Source organism: Hippoglossus stenolepis, chromosome 6 (assembly GCF_022539355.2).
Source record: "Hippoglossus stenolepis isolate QCI-W04-F060 chromosome 6, HSTE1.2, whole genome shotgun sequence".
Lineage (NCBI taxonomy): Eukaryota > Metazoa > Chordata > Actinopteri > Pleuronectiformes > Pleuronectidae > Hippoglossus > Hippoglossus stenolepis.
The window spans coordinates 7,519,008-7,543,422 of NC_061488.1; positions in this window are offsets into that span (position 1 = coordinate 7,519,008).

Below are 24,415 nucleotides of genomic sequence, written 5' to 3' on the forward strand. Positions count from 1 at the left end.
AATGTCCAACTATACCTTAAAAGAGGAATTGCTGTATTTTTGAACCTGGGCCCTATGTCTATAAATGTGGATGTGTAAATGATTGGTACTTACAAAAACGTTCGGCCAAGTATATTGTCTACAGCAGTGGCTACAATGTAATCTTATGGGGCAACCGCGACAGTCCCCCAAATGTCCACTAAAAATGCATTTTTTACACCAATAAAAGGCAAAAATGGTTATTCTGGGTTTTTGCTTAGATTTCTCATTGTAATGTCTGTTTCATGAGGCTGACGGTTACAGGAAGCTGGAGGTGGAAACCTGAGTTGGAGTAAGAGAGACAGTTGGAGAGAGAAGTTTAGATTCTAACTGAGAGGAACTGTTATGGCTGAATCTTTTTTTTCTGAGGTGGACAATGTCAATGAAGCATTTGACTTCGGTGCCCTCTGCTACTTGTTGGAGCTGGAGTACACAGGTGAAGAGCCCCTACAAGCTGAGGAGAGGGGGAGCGAGAGAGGCAACAAGCAGAGGAGGGATAACGAGTTGCTGCATGGTTGCAAAGTGCTGGAAATTGGTGGTGGTGTTTCCCAAGCTCTCAGCAAAGACGCAGAATACAAATGTGAGCCTTTTACCGGTGAAAAAAGGACTTTGAGTGCACATTTCGTGGACCTTCACAGTTGCCCCATAACATCTAATTGTAGCTGCTGTTGCCATGTGGAAGCTGATAGTAGAAGTGACTCACTGGACTGATTCAAGTTATGTATTAATGGTACTTATAAGTAGCAGATAATTTACACTCCCACATTTATAAATAGGGCCCATGTTGAAAAATACAAAATTTCCCCTTTAACTCTTCTGTCAAAATATACTATAACTTAAAATCCATTTAGCTTCATAGTCTAATTAATATCTATTTATAAATTCCATATTGAGATCACGATGTGCAGCTTTTCCCCCGACATCTTAGCTGAATGTATTAAAAAAATGCTTTGGTCACAAAGGCTAAGTTTAACAAAACATTTATATTACAGAGACACAGGCGTAGTTAGTCATTCGAAGCCGGAGCCGAGCCGGAGCAGAAATGCTGATGAAAGCAAAGAGAGAAAATGCAGCCAGTTTCTGTAAGTACTCAGGAGAGCGACTCACACAATGCTCACCCCCGGAACCCAAACACTGGCTGCACTGCTGACTAATGAGAAACAAATGAATTCATTGAGATAAATTGTTCATTAGTGTTTGCCGTCGTAGTTTGCTGGGGATTTGAAAAGTTCAGTGCAATTTGTGTTTACAGAATTAATGGTTTCATCACTTTAATTCTACCAGGAGGCGTCATTATTCCTCTGCTGCAAGGTAACTGTGACAGACACAGTCTATCACGAGTGCAGCGTCGCATCATCCTTGTCTGTTACCGCGCGGTGTGATTTAAGAGGCCAAAAGACGAGAGGCTGGAGCATATTCAGGGATCTATTTGAAGAATATATGTTCGTTTAGGGGATGAAAATAGTCTTCCTTTAAGTTTCTGCATTACTGTGTGTGTTTGTGTGTGTGTGTGTGTGTGTGTGTGTGTGTGTGCGTGCAAGATGCCGAGCTAATGCACATCAAGAGGACCCACGTCTCTCAGAGGAAGCACAGGCAGGTCACACTGTCTTAATAAACAGCTGGATGGATGACACGGGGAACTGGAACCGTGCAATCGTGTGTAACATCACAACAGGCCCCCCCTCCCCCCATGGCACCTACTCAACTTCCAAGTGTGTGTCAAGCCGAGAAACTGACAGCTCGACAACATGGCTTTCATCTCAGACCCCAAATCTCTCCACAATCAACCAGCGAGGAAGAAGAAGAAGAAGAAGAAAAAGAAGAAGAAGAAGAAGAAGAAAAAGAACAATTGAGAGGCAGGGCTGAGAATGTGAAACCAACCTCTGAGATAAGGCTGTCTCTGTAGGTTCCTCGCTAGTTAAACATAGCCCAGCAGCCTCTCACATCCCCATTTAGACACGAGTTTGTCACTTGGGAGGAGGTCGTCCCGGTGACAGTGACGAGGAGGCCCAGACGCCAGACACGCTGTCAGTGCTCGTTAAGGTCAGCTCATTAAAGAATGAAATAAATAAGCCCGGCAAAGTGCGAGAGAGGAGACGTCTCTGTCTTCCTCGCGCTCCGAGGAAGGGATCGTAGCGATTGAGCTGTGAACCTGCGCGACACAGCTGCGTTTTCTGCAGCTAATGATTCTTTACAGAGAACGGATCAGAGCCGAGGCAGTCGTCATGTGTCACCGAGCCGTGCAGCTGCTCCCCCCCCCCCACGTACAGCCGCCTGCTCCGAGGGCTGTTGCTGATCAGACGATGCTGGAGAGATTTGGTTGGGGTTGTGTGTGGGGGGGTGCTGATTGATCATAGTCAGAAACATGGGCGATTGGAGATGAGAAGACATGCACACACACACACACACACACACACACACACACACACACACACACACACACACACACACACACACACACATGCACACAGAAATGCATTGGAAACAGACAGATCTTTAAAAGTTTAAAAGTAAAGCCCTCAGCTGTCAGTCACTCAAACCTCGTAGATTTGCTGATTTTTTATTTTTTTCTTCTTCTTCTTCTTCTCCCTTCTGACAGGAGGCGCACGTACCGGGAGCACGCACCACAGCACCAGAACTTTATTTTTCCTCCCTTCACTTGAGGGGAAAGCAAAACTTTTCCTCATGGTGCTCTTTCATAGAGAGGACACGGAAAGTTCTGATGGCTGCCAAAAAACAAGGAAAATCACAAAACAATCAAATGAGCGTTTGCTAGTTTCACTCCAGTGGCCTTGGAAAAAACATCTGTTGGATTTGCCTCCGTGGTCACTGGCAAAATATCAGAGAGGAGAGGAGAGCGAATGAGGATGAAAAAAAAAAAAAGCTGTGATCTAGGGAACAAGTGGTTCATAGTGATGCAGAACAAAGTACATGATAACAAATGAACAGAGCTCCCACACAGGTTATATATGGAGGACTGACGACTCTGCACTTAACGATTCGTCTCTTGTCAAACAAGCACAAATAAAAACGTGGACTGACAGCTCTCTAATGGCTCGAATGACTGGTTGATGGGCTAAAGATTGCATCGTGTTTGTTTTTCTAGGAAATAAAACAACACTTTATGGATTTGGTCTATGCTGAATTCAATGGACAGATTCTGGAGCAACCTCTCAATGATTTATTTCTTACTAGATGGGAGCACTGTATACCCTTGGAAAAAAAAAGAAAAATCAATATTTCAGTGGAGCAAATGTCCCAAACAGAGTTATTAATATCTGACAGCACGGAGCACTGTGGCCATGCAACTTGTGTCGTTTTGTTTCTGAACACTGTTTTCTCCAGCCGAAGAGTTTAATTGAGTGGAGGTAAAAGCATATTCACTTCCCTTCATTTGTTCCATCCCGGCTCGCCATCCATCCTTCCCCCGCCGAGGAGACGTGAGGGAGAGAGAGCACTCGATGCAGAAATTCACTCTGCTTCACTCTGGCATCTGTGCAGCCATATTGAACTCTGCACACACATAAAAAAAAATGGGAGGAAAAAAAGCGATATTTTTTGTTGTTGTTCCCAAATCCAAGTAGTCTCTTGTCCAATAAAGCAATTACAGTAAAAGCAGGAAGTTGGACTGCGCCTGTTTTTTCCGATGGACATTTTGGACATCATAAATGCAAATTCCTGCATATGTCAGCAGCACTGAAACTGTGGTTATCTGTCCAACAGTCAAACGGACATCTGTCTCCATATTTGCCCCCGACCACAGGACGCATGTTTGTAAAACTCCCCAGTTTTGGCCACAGTAACTGTTTGAACTGATGCTAGAGCTGTAGCATGTTAATCACAATAAAATCTTAATGAGGCGTCGCTGTCAAGCACCATACAGAGCATGGATGATTAAGTAGAGCAACAAGTATTATGATGAGTAATAAATGTGTCCATTATGTCTTAATTAAAGGGACAATCCTCCTATTTTTACAGATGTACATGCATTTGAGGAGCTTTTAAAAGTCTTAGAAAATGAATCAGATGATGTCATGGATTTCAGCGGCTGTGGCTCAGGAGGTTGTAAAACAGTCAATTTACCATTTACCGTGTTCTGGCTTGGATTTGGAGACTAAACATTTTCAGTAGAAATCCAGCAATGTGAAATGAGGATTTTAATATGTGGACATGCACTAGACCAGGACGAGTCTAATTAAAATATCTTGTTGAGTTGCATTATGGGAATAGGAGGATGCTGTATTTTGAAGCTTTTCTCATAACTCATAACTTTTTTCCAGTCTCACTTCCAACAATACGGAAGTAAAATACTAAACAGTTTTAGCAGCACTTTAATTAACTATTAATTATTAAATATTCATCAGTCAGTCAGGAAGTGGAAAACTGTCAATTCCAATTTGTCCCAGAGTGCAACAGGACATTTTCAGATTCTTTGACCAACAGCACAAATCCCCAAGATTTTTAAATGACAGTCATAAAACAGAGCGAGCAAACTGCATATGCTTGATCAATAAATCGATTGATCGACACATTGAGAGACAGAATCTGCAACACAAGCACCGAGCGTGTCTCCCAGCAGTGTTTCCACTCCATCTCGCCTTACTAATTCCTCCCAGCTGCCTCCGTCGGTCCGTATCCTGTTCCCCCTTAAGAGGGATGTCTGTCGATACTCCTTCCACCAGAGCCCCATGACGCGGGGAAGGGAGAGGGAACCGTGATCAATTTCAGATATGGCCTGAAGCACAGGGTTTACTAACAAAAGAGATTTCATGCGCTGTTAAAGCTATTGAGTGGCCAGTGGATTAGCTCACACTCCACATTAACCCTGAAACTCGACGACAAAGGCCCCCACTTAACAAACGCCCCGCAACCTACGCGGTGTGGGCCCACTTAGGCTCCGATAGCATCGGTGGTAATTGAGACACTTCAGAGGCAAACAGTGGCATTTAGGAGACGCGTATGTTTAATGCAGGACGATCCAAACACACGCTAACAGCGGCAGTGCAGGTGTCAGTCACCGGCACGCGGCTGAGGTTACCGTCACTTGTATTAATTGGCTGGGGGAGCGCTGGAGGTGTGAAGAGCAACATTTAAAAGACCGTCACCTTTCTCTCGACCTTTGTTTCAGATCTCCCCGGTGACCATTCTTTGACCACACATACCACGCAGCGCTTTGAATCTATGGCTGAAGAAAGAGGCATAGATCACGGATTATGGATCCACTTAATTGGATTTCTCTGACTGAAGTAGGAACTAATTATCCGAACACTGGGCGCACTTTAAAAACATCCGTCACAAGAGGCTCTTCCCCCTGCAGATAGAGGAGCAAAGCAGCAGGACTATTTGCATTATTAATTTGACTGCTGTGTGACAAGTCATTTCTTCCCAGATAATGAAACGCATGTAATGTGGGATGTAACACTTTTTGGGGGAAACGTGATAAATAGTCCACGGCTCAAAGATAGTTTCCAAACATTCCTCTTATTTGCAAGAGCAGCACTTACAATAACAGAGAATAATTCTTACAGTGTTTTCAGGGCACATCATCATCCATCACCGCTGTGTTACAATGAGGACTGACTGTGTGATTTGTTTGCTTTGTTTGCTGACAGCAGTTGTTTGCTGAATCTCGTGTTACTCATGGAAAATACAGCGAAGGGTGGGGGAAAGCGAGAGAAACATTTCCAGAAACTCAACATTGTTTTCATCTCCTCTCTTCTCTGATATCTTGCCCTCTGTTTGCTATTCAGTGAACACCCCACAAAATGCAGTGTGATTCCAACAATGAAAAATTCAGTGTTGCTTTTACTTTGGGTTGCCTTCTCGAATGGGTTCTATGAACTAACAACTCAAAATGTGTTTTTCACACTGACTGAAGATCTAAATTAAGTAAAACAAATTGGTAAATGGATTAAAGTAACATTGTTGATGAGTTTTCTTTAAAATGTGAAACTTTTAGTGATTACCAATAATAAGCAATGCTATTAATGAAACACCAGGGCGTCTGGCATCTATGTTTTCAGTCTTTTTATAAATATACAACAATAGACAGCCCCCCAAAAGTGAAGCCAAATCATATTGATCACCCCCTGGTGGCTGGCTGCTGTATTTCCCAAAAATATGACAACAACATTAACACGTGGTAAAAAATAACGGGAGTGAAACATTAAATTTGATGACTGAGATTGATTCACGTTGGTTGAATGTGTGTGTATCTAAATATCGCGGCTCTGCATCGTGATCACTGCTGCACACGTTGCACCCTTAAACAGACAGGACTGTGCTTTTTGAGAGGCACTGAAAAGTTACGTCCTGTTGATGCTTCTCCGTGTCGTTCTTTGTATTGAAACTTAATTCTGTGGACTGTTTGAGACGTGAATACCTTCAAACCTCAAAGCTGACAGTCAGCACCTTAACCTCATAGTTATTGTTTCATTCCAAATCCAGTGTGCAGGAGTACAGAGGCAAAACAATGAAAAATGTGTCAGGCTCGTCGCACAAAGCAGGATTTAGATTCCTCTTACTCGGTTATTTGGGGTTTATATACTTTGTTTTACCATAAGTTGCCCAACTCTAAAGACCTATAGCATGTCTGTATTGTCTCATTGTTGCTTCCCTGCTTAAGGCACCAATTGTCCCAGGAGCTGCGAACGATTAACTCAAGAAGTGAGTGGATCTCACTCGAAAAAAGATCCCCAGTTTTTCTCAAGATCCGCATCCTGAGCCAGAGATTACAGACACTTTTGATCTGTTCTTAAACACAGATTTGTGTGAGAGTGTTATTCCCTCCGTGCACAATGGGATGAAATGAATGAAGCGATTAGCCCAAACCCAAAATTCTCATTAAGCTCCCTGTGCAGAGGCGTGTGTGTGAGACACAGTGCACGAGAGCACAAATAGACACTATAGCTGCAGACAGAGTGCACGTTCACACACCTTCACGCAGAAAACACAACACATTTCTTTAAGTCCATATTATTATGTGGCTCACAATGGATAGAGAGGTATTGAACAGGTGCAGTGTGCAGAGGAGGCAGGGAGTCATTACCAGTGGCTGATTCCAGGGTGTTCCGTCTTTATTTACCCACATTGATCTGCTCGTTACAATAGTCCAGATGAATGTCTGAGGAGAAAATTGAAAGCAATTGAGTTTGACGCAACACGGTGTCTGACTCCTGTCGCAGGTTAAGCAGATGCTCGTTCTACCCATAAACCACCTGTGAGGCGAATGAAAAACATCGCTCCAAACCAACCCGGTAAATAACGAGGGCATGTTTGGGGATTCCATTACCTGCTCATCTACATTCAAGGACTTCTGGGAAGCTGTGCGCTGTGTTTACGCTTCCCCTCGTCTTGAGGCTGGTTTTAAGCGCCAAGATGAGCAACAGCATATTTAAACATGACTATAAATCCATGTTTAAGCTGTGTGTTTAAATCTCTCATTGATTTTTGGGAAATAATGATGCCTACAGTGTATGTAAAAAGGATCTGGTGAAAGAAAGGAAAGAGTTCACTGAATAAAGTTTCTATTTTTACAGATGGGGCATTTAACATATTTAGAAAAATAATTCCATGGGTAGTTTGCACCACTGATTATTACTGACTGAGGATAATTGCAGTAAATAAACCACTGCACCGTTACACACCAGTTTCTCTGTGGCTTCCAACCATCAGCACTGGAACATTTCAGTGTATTAAAAGTTGGAAAGCAAAAATACTGAGTGATTGTGATTTTAAGAATAATCAAATTCACATCACATCTGTGATCAGTGATGGAAAAAATGTTAAATTCCTCAACTCCAGTAATAGTACCAATACTACAATATAAATATACTCTTTTGAAATCATTTAAAATACAGTATAATGCTCCTGTGAGTATTATATTATAATAAATCACATTATTCATAGCGATGCATGAGTGTGTGTGTGTTTTAACTACTCTTTATACAGTGAGCAGGTTTAATTCAGTGGTTCCTCACCTCCGGGTCAGGCTCCTCCACAGAGTCTCAACATAAATCTGAGGGGTCGAGAGACGATTAATGGGAAAGAAGAGAAAACTAATTCATGCAACACATATTGTTTTCATTTACAGACCTTTTTTACTTTGCCTTTTCCCGTTTAGGTCTGAAACGGTAATTTAAATGAAAGTGTGGAGGGGAAATCTCTCTTTGGCGGAATGTGTGGACACGTAAAACTCAACAAGGAGCCACAACCCAAAAAGCAGTGAGCTTATCGTACTGTATGTTTAGCTTTTTTAAATTTGGAAAAGTAAAGCTGTTAATAATAGTAGATTATGTCAATTGAAAATACCTGAACCTGACCGCTCACCCAGGCCTGTCTGGAGTTTGTATGTTCTCCCTGTGTCCGTCTACGACTTCCTTCCACAGTCCATACACATGCACTTTAGGTTGACCGGAGACTCTATGGCTGTGGCTCAGGAGGTAAAGAGGGTCGTCCAGGGTCCACCTGACGACCAGAAGTTTCGGCGGTTCGATCCCCGGCTACTTCAGCCAGCATTCGGAGGTGTCCTCGGGCAAGATACTGAACCCCAAATTGGCTCTGCAAGCAATGTACGAATGGTGAGGGCGCTGTGCATGGAAACTCTATGACCGTGTGCATGAATACTTTGACTTTGACTTATTGATATAAACACAGACCATTTACCATTTACCAATGTTGGGTGTGGTTGTTTCTCTTGGTTTGTGACTGACGACCTCTCCAGGATGTACCTGCCTGTCGCCCAACGATCAGCTGGGATCTGCTCCAACCCCCCCTACGACCCTCAGAGGATAAACAGTATCACGGCTGAATGGACATATACCTCAGAAATGTACTCAATTACATTACTTGAGTAAATGTTACTTTCCACCACTGTGTATGTGTGTACCTTTCTTCACTAGTTGTGTGTTTTTGTCATCAAACACACATCTGATCCCATAAATCCTCTTGATACCCCATCAAGTATCCGCTCTGTCTGCCTCACACACTTTGTATCTCCCTCTCTCCCTCATTCCATCGCCCCCTCCTCCCCCCTGTGTGTTTGCACAGTGCTGCTCAGTGTGGCGTGACGGAGTAAACGCCGACACCTGTTCCCCGAAGGTCACCCAAACCCGCCTCACAATACACACACACACACACGGGCGCCTGTAAATGCACACAAAAGCCACACAAAACCTTTTCACTTGCAGGGTTTTTGGTTTTCATGTATTCCTCCTGTAAGACACTCGCGGCTCGATCCCTCTCAGGGCGCGATCTCTCCTACACAGTATCATGTAATGTTTTGAATGCCTTGACTGTTTGGCTTTATTCGTGTTCATGCATTATTCATAGGTGCAACCTCGAGTCCTCGTGAAAAGTTGTCCTTTGCTTGAGTGTTTGTTTGCAGGCATGTTAACACATCGCCTGCCAGAAAGGAAAAACGCCAACTTAAACAGCTCACACACACCGCCTGCTGCCCACGCGGATGTCACACCACTGCAATTAGCAGAGAGGGGGGGGGCAACCTCGGCCACTGCTCGCTGGTGAAGTCGCTGCAGAAGCCAGAACAATGTCTCTGTTTGGTTTTTTCCCCCTTGTTGTTGTATCTCATTATTTCTTGTCCACAAATACAAAAAGAAAAAAAAAGACTTTCATGACAATTTGTCATCATCAGAATCACCGCGGCATCACACACCCACTGGGTAATGAGAACTGGAGGATGTGAGATTGGTGGAACGGCACAAATGTCCCAGATTTGTTTGTGCTGTGCCGCTGACACTTTTTCGCTGTTGTTGATTTTTAATAAATAAATAATGTAGAATAGGAAAAAAACAAGAACCCCACTGGTGGAGCATCACATCTGTAGAGAAGCAGAGGGATCTGTGTGGAATCAGGGGGAATTATAGCAGCACTTGTAGCGGGTGAGATGTCCGTTTACGACAGGAGATGCAGTTCCCATCTTTGCAATCGCGTAACACCGGCACATAAACAGGGGAGCTGAAGTGGGAAAGTTTGAAGCACTGACGTGAAAGTGAACCTGTTCTGCTGGTGGGAGACGGGAGGAAATTACTTGATGAGCAGAGGGTGTGGATTGGGTTGGGAGGGCTGGTGGTAAAGAGGCCCACTTGCTGATTCTCATGAATTTAAAGAGGCTACTTTACAGGGTTACTATACATAAATGGCTCCTTAGCAGCCCCAGTTTCATACCACTGTCATGTAGATTTTCCGGCCCTTTTTAAAAAAATCCATAGTGGTTCGACATCCAGCCTGCTTTCATTATCATCTGAACCACTTCCCATTATGGAATCACAGCGGCGCGGGTGATAAGATAATGGAATAAACCTTAACTGAGGTGACTCTCCACAGCGTCTGTGTTGCTCAGAGGCAAAAGTCATTGTGATAAGATGACGTTGTTTCCCTCAGCCTGCAGTGAGTTATATAACTACGTTATGTGGATGGTTTATTTGAACAGTTTGTACTGTTATTTTTTTCCATGTTAAATCAGTTTAACCTTACATTTGGCCTGATTGTTCCACATACTGACCTTTTCTTGTAAAATCTTCTATTATTTAATTGTATTTAATTTATTAGTCCATCATATAACGTGATTATAATTTAGCCTTTTTGTTTATACCCTTCTAAAAGCGCAATGCAGTTATTTAAAAAAAAAAATTTTATTGACTTTTTATTAGATTTTAAGATAAAATATCAAAGCATTGTTTCCATCCTGAGTCAGCACAAGGAACACAACATTTGAATTAGAATCTTTTTTTCAACTGAGAGATTTGTATATTTGTGATTGTCTCTTTTCTCCTTTCATTGGTTTTTAAGTGAGTTTACCTCACCAGCATAAAACCTTCAACTGTGACACAACATTTTATGTCTGAAATCATTCTTGGACGTCTCACTTATTGCCAACAAAACCAGCCTTACTTATATTTGAACAGCTAACAACACACATGGGTCAGAAGAGCTAATTCTAATCTTTTAGTCAAAGCTAAACAGTATTCACAGGAATTAAGGAATATCTGTGGAAAGAGAAAAAAAACATTGTGGCTTTCAAAGAAGAGAAACTTATTTTACATTAATTGAAAATTGTTGTACTACTGCATATGTATTTTTTGACATAAAAAGAATCGTGAAAAAGTTTTTGGAAGGTCTAATTAAAAGTAGTTTTAAAAGTTTTAAAACACTTTGCTGCATTGACCCAATAGATAGAATAAAACTCCATGAGCTTCGTAGGGTGAGGATAAAATGAAGTCTTTAGCAGAAAGCACTTTGACTCAGCACATATTGTGTAATTTGGAAGGACTGAATTATGAATAAGTCTCCTCTGACTATAAATAGCAATAAGTGAAAAGAGCTAACGTGATAATGAAGTATTATGGAATGAACTCTCCCAATTTAAGATAAAACACTGAGTCTCACTTCAATAATTATTGTCTCACAAATCTTGACCACAGAGTCTTTAGTCCGAGTTCAAAAACATGGCTTCTTTTCTCACGTCCTCTCCACTGAGACTCACGCTGACCTCCAGTCAGGGCCCCGGCTTTTAGCAGTGACACGGGTCCTTGTGAGGGGATCAACCTTGTGAGTCTGGGGCCTGCGAGAGCATCTACGGGTGTTAGGTTGAAGAAGGTCTGTCTGCCTTTCACAGACTGTCCCCCTGAGGTGGAGGCTGGGGCCGGTGCATGTCCCCGGGCTGTAAGTGCTCTGCTCTGTGTCACTGTGAAGAAGAGGTGAGGGTCTGGTTAAAGTCTGAAAGTGGCTCTCGCTCTGACATGATGTCACATGGACTAAAGAGAGGGATCAAAGTGAAACAGGAGTAGACACAGACCTTCTTCTGATAAAGCTGCTGTCACACGTACACCCAACTCTGGACATTTTCCTGAATTTTCCTGGAGTGGCTGCGGAATGCGAATGTCCAAGTTAGTTGCTTGTTTCTGAAACTTTTCCTGCCAGCGCCACAGTCAAATGTCCGGAAAATACATCACCCCGACATCGTCATCAGCTCTTATCACCCAAAACTCTCTTAACATCTTTCTCGATGTCTTCTACTTATATTTGTTTTCGTTTCTTTTTTTAAATTTTTGCTGCGTTTTAGAAGTGTCATCAACCCCCCCACTTGCTCGCGGTGAATCCAGCGGAGGATCCCCTGCTGTGTTCACACATCGACTTCTACGGACTTTGTAATCTGACGTTAGGCGTTCACACATGCGCCTCGTCTGGAGAAGATAGTCGGACTTTCCGCATAAATAAGAGTCAAACCACAGGAATTGTCTGCTCCTAATTTATGGACAAAAATTCAAAGAGCGAATCAGATGATGCAGCCACACGTCTGATTGACAGGCAGCGCAGTGGTGCCTGCAGCCATTCACACAGCTGATGTTTTTCATTCTCAGTCATCAATATTAAACTGCATTTTTTGCATTTTGATTAAACACGGTGGTGACGTCTGCTGCTCCCTCAGTCGACTGTGTCTCACTCCAACGTGCACACATTGGGTTCATGGACAAATTTGTAACAGGGAAATAATTGGTGTAGTTGCATGAATTTGTTGAAAACTTCATTATCTTCACTGATTTTATATTGTATCCTTTTCACAAGGTTTGATTGTTGAGAAGTTCTGCTTTGATTTTTTCTATTGTTGCTGTGTTTAGAATTTTTTTAATAAGCTATAAAGAAGAGAATAATCTTTGCTTTTGCACAGACACATATTTACCACTCAACTCAAATTTAAAGTGTCGATGCTAAACTGCCTTCCCGTTCATCTCGTCTCCGTTGTGCTGCAGAGCGGCTGCCAGGTTAAAGTGTGTGCGTTAAACAGCGTCGCTGTGATTTGAGTGACAAGCGAAGAACAAAGACGAGAACAAAGTAAATCAGGCTCCTAAAACAGAGGAGTCAAAATTTGTGTGGCATATTGTTGGAGATAATATGTGCTGAGTGAAAAAACGCACACTCGAAATTATGGAGGATAAAAACGACGAGAAACGTTGTCAAGAGCTTTGTGTTTAGTCTCGTCTGCTCCAATCAACACAAAGCCTCATTCGATGAGGAGGGTGGAACCGAGGACCTGAGAGGTACGTGGGCAAAAACATAAAAAAAAGGTGATCCAAGGTCTACAACTAAGTTCTGTTTAGAAATTTAAAGTGTAAATTCACGTTTGAAAAAAGAAATTCTGTGCGTCACCCTTTCACCACAGGAACAACTGTTCTCAATGAAGTATTTAACGCCTTTAAACTCCAAAGGTGAAGAGGTAGACGAGGCATCTATGCATTATCTGTATCACTCGACCTTTCAGGTCGTGGGGGTGCTGGAGCCGAGGTGAGAGGCGGGGTTCACCCTGGACTGGTCACCAGCACAGAAACAACTATTCACACACACACACGGCCATTTCAGAGTCTCCAATCAACCCGATCTGCATGTGTGTGGAAAGTGGGAAGAAGCCGCAGTGCTTGGAGAAAACCCACATGTAAAGAACATGCAAACTCCACACTGAAAGACCCCAGCCGGACCGGGACTTGAACCGGGAACCTTCCTGCTGTGATGTGGCAGTGCTAACAACCGCACTGTAAAAGAAATGCCATTTAATGTTGAATTGACTATTTGAGTTATGTGATGACATGATGAGAAACAACAGCACACAACACACTAAGTTTAAACTTTGCATCGAAAAATTCAAATATCCAAACACAGAAAAGAAAACAGAAAGATGTGTGTTCAGAAGTTATGCAATATGAAGGTGTTGTCTTTTCTTTCGGCTTTGAATGTATTTTCATCAGTGAAGAGTTTCTCTCAGATGAGGTAGAATAAAGAGACACATACCAAACGTTTCAAACTCGGGACATCACCCAGACGACTGGGATTTATTTTGCTTATAATTTTTATATTTTTCTTTATTTTATAAAGTTTGCTGGCCTTCTGACAAGAACAAAAGAAAATACTGAAAATACTTCAGAATGTCGGAAAAACTAAAAAAGGTTTCTAAAAGCTTTTCATGACAGAAACTCGTCTCTGATTTCATTTCTGGCCAAAAGAAAGAAATTGCAGTACCGTTGAATAACCTGCTAACACCCCACCCTGTGTTTAGAGTGACAGGAGAACAAAAATCAACGGTTTTTCTATAGATGGAAGAAAAGTTTGTTTTTCACCTGATTTTATAAATGGAAAAGGAGGAACTTGGAGAAATTGTCATAGAACTTTAGTTTTTACCTGACAATTTTGTTCCCACCAGTCTTTTATTTACAGAGAAAACAACAACAACAAGAAACTTATAAACACAGGAGAGAAAACAATTTAGATCAGGCTTGGAAATTGGATCGCCAGAATTTCCACCCTCACGTCTGTGGAATTGGTGGAAACACGGCTGCAGGATTTAATCAGTCAGTGTTTTTCCTCCTCTCTGTGTCGTGCCGTCCAGCAAATGAAAAGTAAGCAGGAGATTTATAGGACAGGCACCGACACAGGCTCTTCCTATGGGATCTTAAATCTTCCTCCCAGCTTAATGATAAATGCCTTCGCTTTTTGCACATTTGCTGGCAGCTTCATTGCTAATAATTTGTTCATCCCCACAGTTAAAACCTGCATTGACACAAGTTGAAATAAAAAAACACACACATGGTGTCAAATGGCAAATGTTTACATGAATGAAAAACTATTTATAAAATCAATCGTAGGTCAGCTTCAGTTATTACAAGAGTGTTAAAGAGACTTCGACCGACGGCAGGAGGCCAAGGTACGGTGAGTCAAACTAAACTTTAGTGGCCTTAATCCAACACAATTCCCCATAAGCCCTGGACCTTCATGTGCTCAGTGTTGCAGCTTGTATGTAAGAATGAGTCAAACATGCCTGTAATGACATCAGGACCGAGGAGGTGGATGTTATCAGTGTTTTTAGAGAGCAGCTAAAATGGGAGCGAATAACTAAAAGACTGTTGCTGAATTTTAGGAAAGTTAGGATTACACAGGTTCCTATACGGCACACCAGTTATTATTATTATCTTATGCACAGAATAATTCACGTCAAGGTTTCAGATCCAAACAGGAATCTGTTTTAGTGGATGATGATTTGTTGCAGAGGACAGACAGTGAAGCACGATGCTTCAGTTTGTCATGACAGCTTCTATTGAGATACTGAAGCTATGCAGAGGAGGAGCAGTGTCATGACTCCAGCTTTACAAACACATGATATGTATACAGCTGTTTCTATGGACCTCCGCCATCGTGAATCACAGTCTGAGGGGCCATGGACAACACAGACAGAGAGACCTGGTGGCTACCACATCTGTGACGTGGGCCTTTGGACCATTAAAATTAATCCATAAAGAATTTACTGTCCCTGTCTGTGTCTTTACTGGCCCTCGTCTCTGTTTGCCTGTCATTTGTGGGGTGCATGGCAGCATGTATATTACCAGTGTTCCTTCAAGGCTTTCTGACGCAAAGATTTGAAAAGAAAATCTGATAATAATAGGTTTACTTGATCAGCAATGGGATTCCAACCACTTTCTGCAGGTAGAACTCCTGTGGTCCCTCAATTCATCCACCACAACCTGTCTGAGTAATGTTACATTACTCATTTATCCACAGAAATTTAAAATCTGAATATGAAAACATTAGTGCTTTTAGTCCTATCTAGACACTTATAAATACACAGACAGTAAAAAGATTATTTTCAAAAAATAAGAAAAAGGATCCTGGTTAAAAGAAAAAGATAAAATTCTTTCCAAATGGGAATAATGATACCTTACGGGACAATAAGGCAACTGCAGCTTCAGCAAATCCCGTCAGGATTGTGACTATTCCCCTATGATAGACGATGAAGAGCTGCACCGTCTGTAAGACTGAACACAACAGCCTCAGTGCTTCAAAGTTTCTGAGAAAACAAGAGCCAGTTTTGTAGAATACGAAAAAGAAATATTCACTGATAATTGCAGCCAACAACGAAATCTTGTTTACAAAATATGGACCGATGTAGTGATTTGAATTAATCCTGTCATGGTTTCAATAACGCAGCACGCTCCGGCTTTTCCTAGTTGGCCTGTTCCCATAAATAAGGTTGCTTCATGAGCGAGTCATTACCGAGCAGCTAAAATGTGTGAAATTGAAAAGTTTCATCTCATTTGTGAGAGCAGAGTGTTAAAAGATCAAAGTGTAATTTTCGGGGGAAATGAAACCCTGATGCTGATGCTATTCCCCCCCCCCCCATGTACTTACATCACCTGAAGGTAATGGTGTGATAAGAAAATATTCACTCTCTGAAATTTACTCATTATCAGATGTGAAGTTCTTTTGGCCAAACTCATCCCCTGCTGCGCTGCCACAGCTGCACCGGCAGATTTTTGAAACATCCTGCTCACTCCTGTCCTCTCTCTCCTCTTACCTCGTTTACACTTTTCTACTTATGCACTATATAATCTTTTTGGACAGCACTCATATGCAAATATATGTAACCGCTGTCTAGACTGATTGCTTACACAGGGCTCTCAGTCCTCATGCTAATCTGTTCTGTTACCTTCTCAAACACCGCTGAAGAGGTCACAGACTGCGGATATGATGATGGCTCATACATTTCTGTATAGGAATATAACATGACGTTAAAGTTTGCTTTTAAAAGTTTAACCGTAGAACAGAACAGCGCTAATTAACACTTATATACATCCCTGCTTCCATCTGGTCTGTCATGAGGGACCTACATCGGATGTAACATGTTACAAGGCTCCAAACACACATCACCTCCCTTGCTCCTCTCTGACCCGACCTGTCGAATATATGAGCCATCCCAGGGCGTTTAGCAGTGTGTGCCTCAGCTGAACCCCCCGTCCACCTCGCAGCTCCTCCGGGAGCGTTTCTCACGGCTCGGCCTGATCTCCAGCTCTCCAGCTGGGGCCGACGCCCTCAGGGGGATGAGGATGGGAGGTGGAGGATGGAAGCGGGGTGGCGACTCTGCTCCCAGGCAACAACAAGGTGTGAAAAGCTCCAGACTCTGACATGAGGACCTGAGTACCTGGGTGATATGTACACATACTCAAATGTGTCAGAACCACCCCCACAGCTATACACACACACACACACACACACACACACACACACACACACACACACACACACACACACACACACACACACACACCCATATGGTTGCACTTATTTAAAAGTGCATATGTAAATATATACAGAGCACTTAAACTGATACCCAAACACTTGAATTTGTCATAAAAATCCGGGTCAAACAGTCTCAGTTGAACAGCGACCTCTTTATCAAAATCTCTCAAAGTAATTAAATGAAAACAAAGAATTATACATGACCAGAGGTCCAGGGTCAGTGAGGCCATTTTAACTATGTGTGCATGTGGGAGTATACAGAATCCATCCTGTTTCCAGCCTCCTGCAGGTGACTAATGACTGCATTGTGTCTGGCTTTTTTTAAAGGGAAATGAAAGAGATGTGCTGTGTTGTTCTCACTGACTGCGCTGTTAACATGGAGATAAAGGAAAACAAATTCCCGCAGAAAGCCCCAAACAAAGGAAACAGAGGCAAACAGGGGAAGCATCTGCTGGCTGTGCTATAAACTTTAAAAAGAGGCTGACAGGAGTTACTGGGCACTTTGGAGTTTAATCTCTGCTTCTGATCGCGATGCAGCATCTGCCTGAGAGACTTTTTTAATAAGAGAGATAATCTCTGGTTATAATAATCAGGTCTGTTCTTCCACGCAAGGCTATTCAATCCTTGGCCTGAGGCCGGTGTTGTTATCGTGTCGGTCTCTGTGTGTGAGTGAGCACGCATGTTTGAGTATGTCTGTGGTTTGTGTGTGTGTGTGTGTGTGTGTGTGTGTGTGTGTGTGTGTGTGTGTGTGTGTGTGTGTGTGTGTGTGTGTGTTGTGGAGCTTCAACACAGCCAGCAGGCTGTTGGAGGAAGTATCAGGACCATGGACAGAGCCAGATGAGGTGCAGGCTGGTTGCTACAGGGAACAAATGTACTTCCATTACCTGCACTGCTGGTGACACTGGGGAGACTAATCCACTAATCATTGTCCAGTAGGAGGAGAGAGTGTGAGTTACTCAGTAAGTTAAATGTTCTCAGAAGCAGTATCCTAACTTTTTCAGAGGCGGTGGACAAACTAGTAAAAAATAGCCCCGCTGTAAACACCAGTTTTATGAGTCTTCATTCAATGGAGTGTATTTATACAGAGCTTTTCCAGTCTTATTGAGCCCTCAAAGTGCATTACAGCACAAGTTGCATTCACACTCACAATCATACTCTTCTATAAGCACTAATCACACACTGCTGACTCAGCCGTCACAGGCAATTTGGGGTTTGGTATTTTGCCCATGGACACTTTGGAATTTGGACTGGAGGAGCCAGGGTTCGAACTACCGATCTTCTGGTTAGGGAACGACCCACTCTACCTCCTCAGCCACAGCCACTCGAGGGGCTACTTTAGTCCTTTATGCAGCTTTACAGATTTGCTGTATTGAACATATGTTCAGTGCATGATGTTTTTCTTGTTCTCTTGTTTTTCTTATTGCCTTCACCTGAACCCGCTCCCTCTATGGAGCAGTGCAATATATATAATACTAGATCTGACATTATCAGCTAAGAATAACAATATATATCATGGTAGCAAATAATTTCTTATTTACACATGCGGTAGACAGAGCAACACTAGCCTTCATTTGGTTTTACATGTAAGTCCAATATAGTCAATCTCCTTTAATCTCCATTTTGGTCACTTGCCTTAAAAAAAGCTCAACATGTAGGATGTTCTTTGTCACTTTTCTCTGTGCCCGCCCTGTGGTGATGAGCAGGTGTTAAAGCTTTTAGTCAAAAACTGGATTAAGGAGAGCTGAAAGATGCTAAATTGCTTTTTAGAGCTGAGGGGAACTGCTGAGTTGGAGGACAATTCTCTGTGAGCTCCTCGCTGCACGTGTCACCTTTCACATCACACACAGCCGTCTGATCCACCACTGATATAAACATATAGACTAGTTCAGGTGTGTGTATGTTCATGCTACATGTTTGAATATGTGTGGGTTTTTGCAGCTTTATCATGCCGTCCGTGTTTGTGTGTATGAAATTTGTCTGAGAGTCTGGGGATGGTCTTTTTTTGACCTCATAATAACCAGCAGCAGGCTTACACCATAATAGCCAGAGTGGTTGCACCCTCAATTTCTCTTCAGTGCTTTTAACCAGATGCAGCCGAGGGACAGCACGGCACTTACACATGCAGCTGCTAAAAGCTGCCCCCCATTGACTCCCACCTCTGGGTAACACGGATAAATATCCTTCTTTAGTCTCAGGAGGCAACAGCCCAGTGCACTTGTGTGTACATGTAAAACTACACCGACCATGCAAGACGATCCTTTTGAAGGCACAGATATCATAAAATACATTCAACATCTATGAGCATTCACACAGGGACGGCCATTAGCATTTGAAGGGTCACACTGACCTGCTTTCCAGCACCTCTGACGATTATAATTAATCACCAGAGATTTGAGCTTTAAAAAACTTCCACCAGTGAAGATTATCGTTATTATTCAAAGCCTGAAGCAATCTGAGGCGAATCAGTGGGTTTTCAAAGCCTGATGTCGACCTTGTACACCTGAGAGCCATGGGCCTGACTTCTAAATCAAGAGACACCCTCAGCAGTGATAGTCCCAGTGTGCTCTCGACCAAAGAGCACCGCCGAGATCAGTTTCTGTTTCCACTCAACATGGGCTGCTTGCTCTTGGTTTTATATTCACAAATAAGTTAATATGTGAATGGGTAGAGAGTCAGTTTATTTTTCCACGATGCGTGTCGGGGGACGAGGACGGCGTGCAGAATGTACTTGTCTATTTCTGTCGAGTTTTTCCACCGTACAAACAATTAATATGTTCGTTGCTCAACCACCCAAATGATTATTTGTTTATTCGTCTTTTGTTGACTGCACACAATCTTCCCCCCAGAGTCATAATGGCCTCATGTTAATTGTTTTGTCAACCCTCATATCTCTTTTAATTGTTGTGGATTTGTTTATTCTGGTGATCAAATTGAGCTCGGAGAGATTGAGGGCGGCTGCCAACACGGATGAGACAGGAAGACCGATGAATGCAAATCAAACAGTCTGACAACGAGGAGCCACAGAGAGACGCGCTGACAGTCTCTCTCCGACTGTAATGGATGTATGGACGGTGTGAGCACGCCCGTGCACCTAGTACAGGCCCGTATTGAAAAGGGCTTTCATACAAGTTTTAGATCTGCAGACACGATAACAGCACTGTTCATCAAGCAAGACCACTATCTGCTTACATTACATTTAATAGCCTAAAGTGCTGTTGGCTATGAAATTGTTATTCCTTTAATGGTAAGTGAAATTAACTGGGCACAGGATGGGTCTCTGCTGCCTGTAGGAAACATGTGTTTTCAACCAAAGCGCTGCCCTTAACAGCTTAAAGTTTAAACACGGGTCATTTCTTCTTCTTTTTTTAGTAACAGGAAGGAATTTATACGTGTTGTACGACTAATATCTAAAAGTTGGTGGATCATTTATTGCCAAACTTATATTTTCAGGCCTATTATCATGTATATAAACGAAAAAACTCACAAACAGACACAATAGAGACCATGGTGGGAGGTAGAGAGTCTTCACTGGGTTGTTCACAGGTAAACTAACCTGGCAGGTAAAGGTAGAAAGAGGAGGCAAGATCGTGGTCCAGCAGTCAGGAACAGGAATCAGGCAGATAAACACAAGTCTGGTGAACCTTCCCTGAAGCCGCGCCGCTTCCTGTCATGTGCAGAGCGACACAAGATTTCCGAAGGTCGAGGCGGAGAGCGGACGTCTCCTCGTTTAATGTTTACAATGCAGATGATTGACATTAGGTTTAACAGCACAAGCAATGAAGTGTTGTTAAGCAAAAGGAATGGGTGGAATGTCTAAGATTGATTCTGTTCCATTCCCTTACCCTATCATATCATTATCCTATTGATTATTTCACCCATAAACCTTGTAGCCCCGGCCCCCTACAGGAGAAAGAACAGCAGCTGTTCCTTTGAACGATTTCTGTGGAATGGCTCCATTTATCAACTGGTGAGTGGAAACATGGAGGTCAGAAACCAGGCAGAGGGGGTGTGGCTGGGTCTGAGGGGGAAAACATATATATAGACGTTCTGTGAGAACCACAACACAAACATGGTAGATAAATAAACCCAGATTTTATATTTCTGTAAATGTGCATGAGGTTATTAAATTACATTTAGATCTGTGGGCTGGGAAAGAGAATTTATAGAATATAAGCTAAACAAACACACTGCAAACTTGGTTCTGTAATTCTACACGAATGCCCTTAAGAAAAACTTTTGTATCATGTCCATGTAGAATCAAAGAACAACATATAAATATGCAGGTCATTTTTCTGTGCGAATATTATCTGCAAAAACTTGTGTCTGGTGATTACAACAGAAAAGTTTCAGAAACTCTGTAAATAAAGTATGAGACTTTATTTAATATCAGACTTTATTTGTGGAATCTAATTTTACCGAGTTGCTTCAGACTCACGACCTCGGTATTTTAAAACGCTCAATTCGCTTCAATGTTATTTCCCAAACTAAATTATTCATATTAACTTCATATTTTGTGGAATGTAGCTCAAAACTCCCAATATTAAACCCTAACGTCTGAGCGGAGAACTTTCTGTTTCCAGGTCAAGCAAAGTCATTACATTAGTTTGATCTTTTAATCAGGTAAGAGTTTTAAACTTTACAACTAACGTTAATCTAAATAAGTTGTTTAACTATTGGTGACATTTTTCAAGGAGTTTGAAAAACACGTGTTAAGTGCAATTTAAAAAAACCTTGCAACAGAACTCATAAATAAGTAAAGTATTTATCCTGTTCACTAGAAAACGATCGCATTCACACTTGTATATTTCCATCACGGTTTCAGGGTTCGGTCTCCTGCGACTCTCAGGTGCTTTTCCTTTGCGACACAGTTACAACATTTTGTGACTAAGATACATATTCATGAAGCCACAGCAGCCGTAACATGGACTCGTCTCATGCAGAGAACATGGGGATACATAATGTGCAAAGTGTTGTTGATGTTACGTGTAGGAAATCTTACACTGGGGAACATTTCCACTCGTCCTGAGACTATTTCCAGGGAATCCCAGAAACACAAGAGTATAGTCGGTGCAATATTTATAAGCACACAGCATTTTGTGGAAGTGATCGCACAGCGCAGACTGATGGTTGGTCTCCAAAAGAATCCATTTAAGCACTTTTATAAATGTGATGTGTGAAAAATTTGATATGCTTTGCATGCATATTTGATCAAAGTAAGCAAGCGGCTGCGAGTGGGAGGCAGAGACGCAATCCATTTTCCTCAGTGGCATTAAATCAGTGAAGCAGGCAGTTTTATTGAAACATTTGATAAGTAATGGTGAAGGTAAATAAGGTTACACTTTAAAAAATCAGCGGCGTTTCATTTTTGCCATTGACTCAGCATCTCTGGTTGCACTATCTATTCAGGCTATGATTGGAATATTTCTTTAAGCTTCTGGAGAAGGTCAGAAAAGTAATTAACCTTGTTCTGTGTGCATCAACAGAGGGACGGAGACAGGCCCGCTCTCCCTCCATCTCCCTCTCTGACACACACACACACACACACACACACACACACACACACACACACACACACACACACACACACACACACACACAGATACACGGCACTGTAAAGCGATTAAACATTTGGAGTCAAATGTTTTTCCTCTGAGTTAAATGAACGGAAATAAAGGAGACATTAATGCGTTGTCTAATGCTCGCATGAGTTTGGCCCTTTAAAGACTGGCACGCAGACAGACAGGCACTGACATTTAAATAATAGCACCGTAATCACAGGAAGCAGGACCGGACATTTATCTCCTCTGCCCCTCACTTCTTGTTGGCCGCCCCGTCGGTCTCCCTCCTTCCTCTCCCCACCTCGTGCTCGTCATCTGTCCGCACCACCTCACTCCTCCCTCTCCCTCTCTCCTCCTCCTCCTCCTCCCCTCCTCCTCCTCCTCTCCACAGTTGAGACAGTTTCAATCGAAGGAATCCACATAGGTGTTTAGAGTGCTTTAACCGCAGCAGTGTTTCTCCCCAGTCAGCTGGATTTGGCCGCCCGGAGACTTTTTCTTCCACGTCGGCTGAGTGACTTCTTGCTGTGCACCTCAATGCAGCGGCGGCAGCATCTTGTGACTTTCCCTCACATCCTCTTGTTGTGTTTTTTAACAAATAAGCTTGTTTCATCACACGCCTCACGCAGCAGGCTATTTATTCTCGGCTCAAAATGCTAATATGAACAGATATTTCTGTCATGGCTTTTATACGCATCCTGGTCTTACACGTTCTTATTCGGTTGTCATTTCCCCGCCGCTCGTACCACGTGACCTGCTTCTCCTCGCCACTCACCTGCTAACCTCTTCCACCATTCCTTCATCAGCTCCCTTGTTCCCCTTTGCTGTCCTGCAGATTGTCTTTGGTCCATGTGCCGTAGCTTTCCAGTGCACTGTTTCTCGCCTTGACGATGATTGTGTTGTGGAGTTTTAGCCTCAGCCAAACCCTTTGTACTTTATTCGCCTGCTTTGGATTTTTGTGTCCTTGTTTTATTTATTATTTATTTTCCCAGGAAATACTCTTTACTCGCACGTCTACCTCCTGAGTCATGCTCTTGGGTCCGTTTTCTGAGAACCATGACAGTTCCGCAGAGTTTTCACTTTCCATTTCCCCGGCTTAATTTACTTTACTTTGTGTGGGTCTTTAAAGTGAGACCTGGGGTTGCAACACAGCGAGTTTCATTCGATTTATTTTTAAGGAGAGGTGTTGGTGTGTGAGAAGGAAGGAGCTGATGGTTTGGAGAAAAGAATAGAAGAGCTAACAGTGCTTTTCAGAATAAGAGAAAGTCTCGAGAAGGGAGCGTGTCTCTCTCTGAGATACCGAGCCCAGCGACGCCAGGTTGTTTATGATGCATGTATCGTTCTGCCATCATGTGACGGTTTTGATCACAGAAGATGGATATTCACTTTCACGCATCATTTAACCAGAAGATGACAACTGCGGCTGGCGACGTCAGATGCAACAAATGCCTAAACAAACCCTCTCCAGACGCGGGGAGGCTCGCTCACCCAAATAACGCATGAAAAAAAAAAAGTCTATCAAACCCCTTAGATACAGTTTTTGTTGTTGGAACATCTGTCATTTTTATGTTTCACAATATCCAAAGAAAAGCATTAGAATCCTCTGAATACTTTCACAAAGTGGATTCTCTCATTCATTTACAGAGGTCACACAGAGTGTTGAGAAAGAAGGTCTCTATATCTCATCTGTTTTTACAAGTGGGGTTAGTAGAATTCTGCATAAAGAAAGAAAGTCTAGGAAATATAATTGAAATATTCTCAGA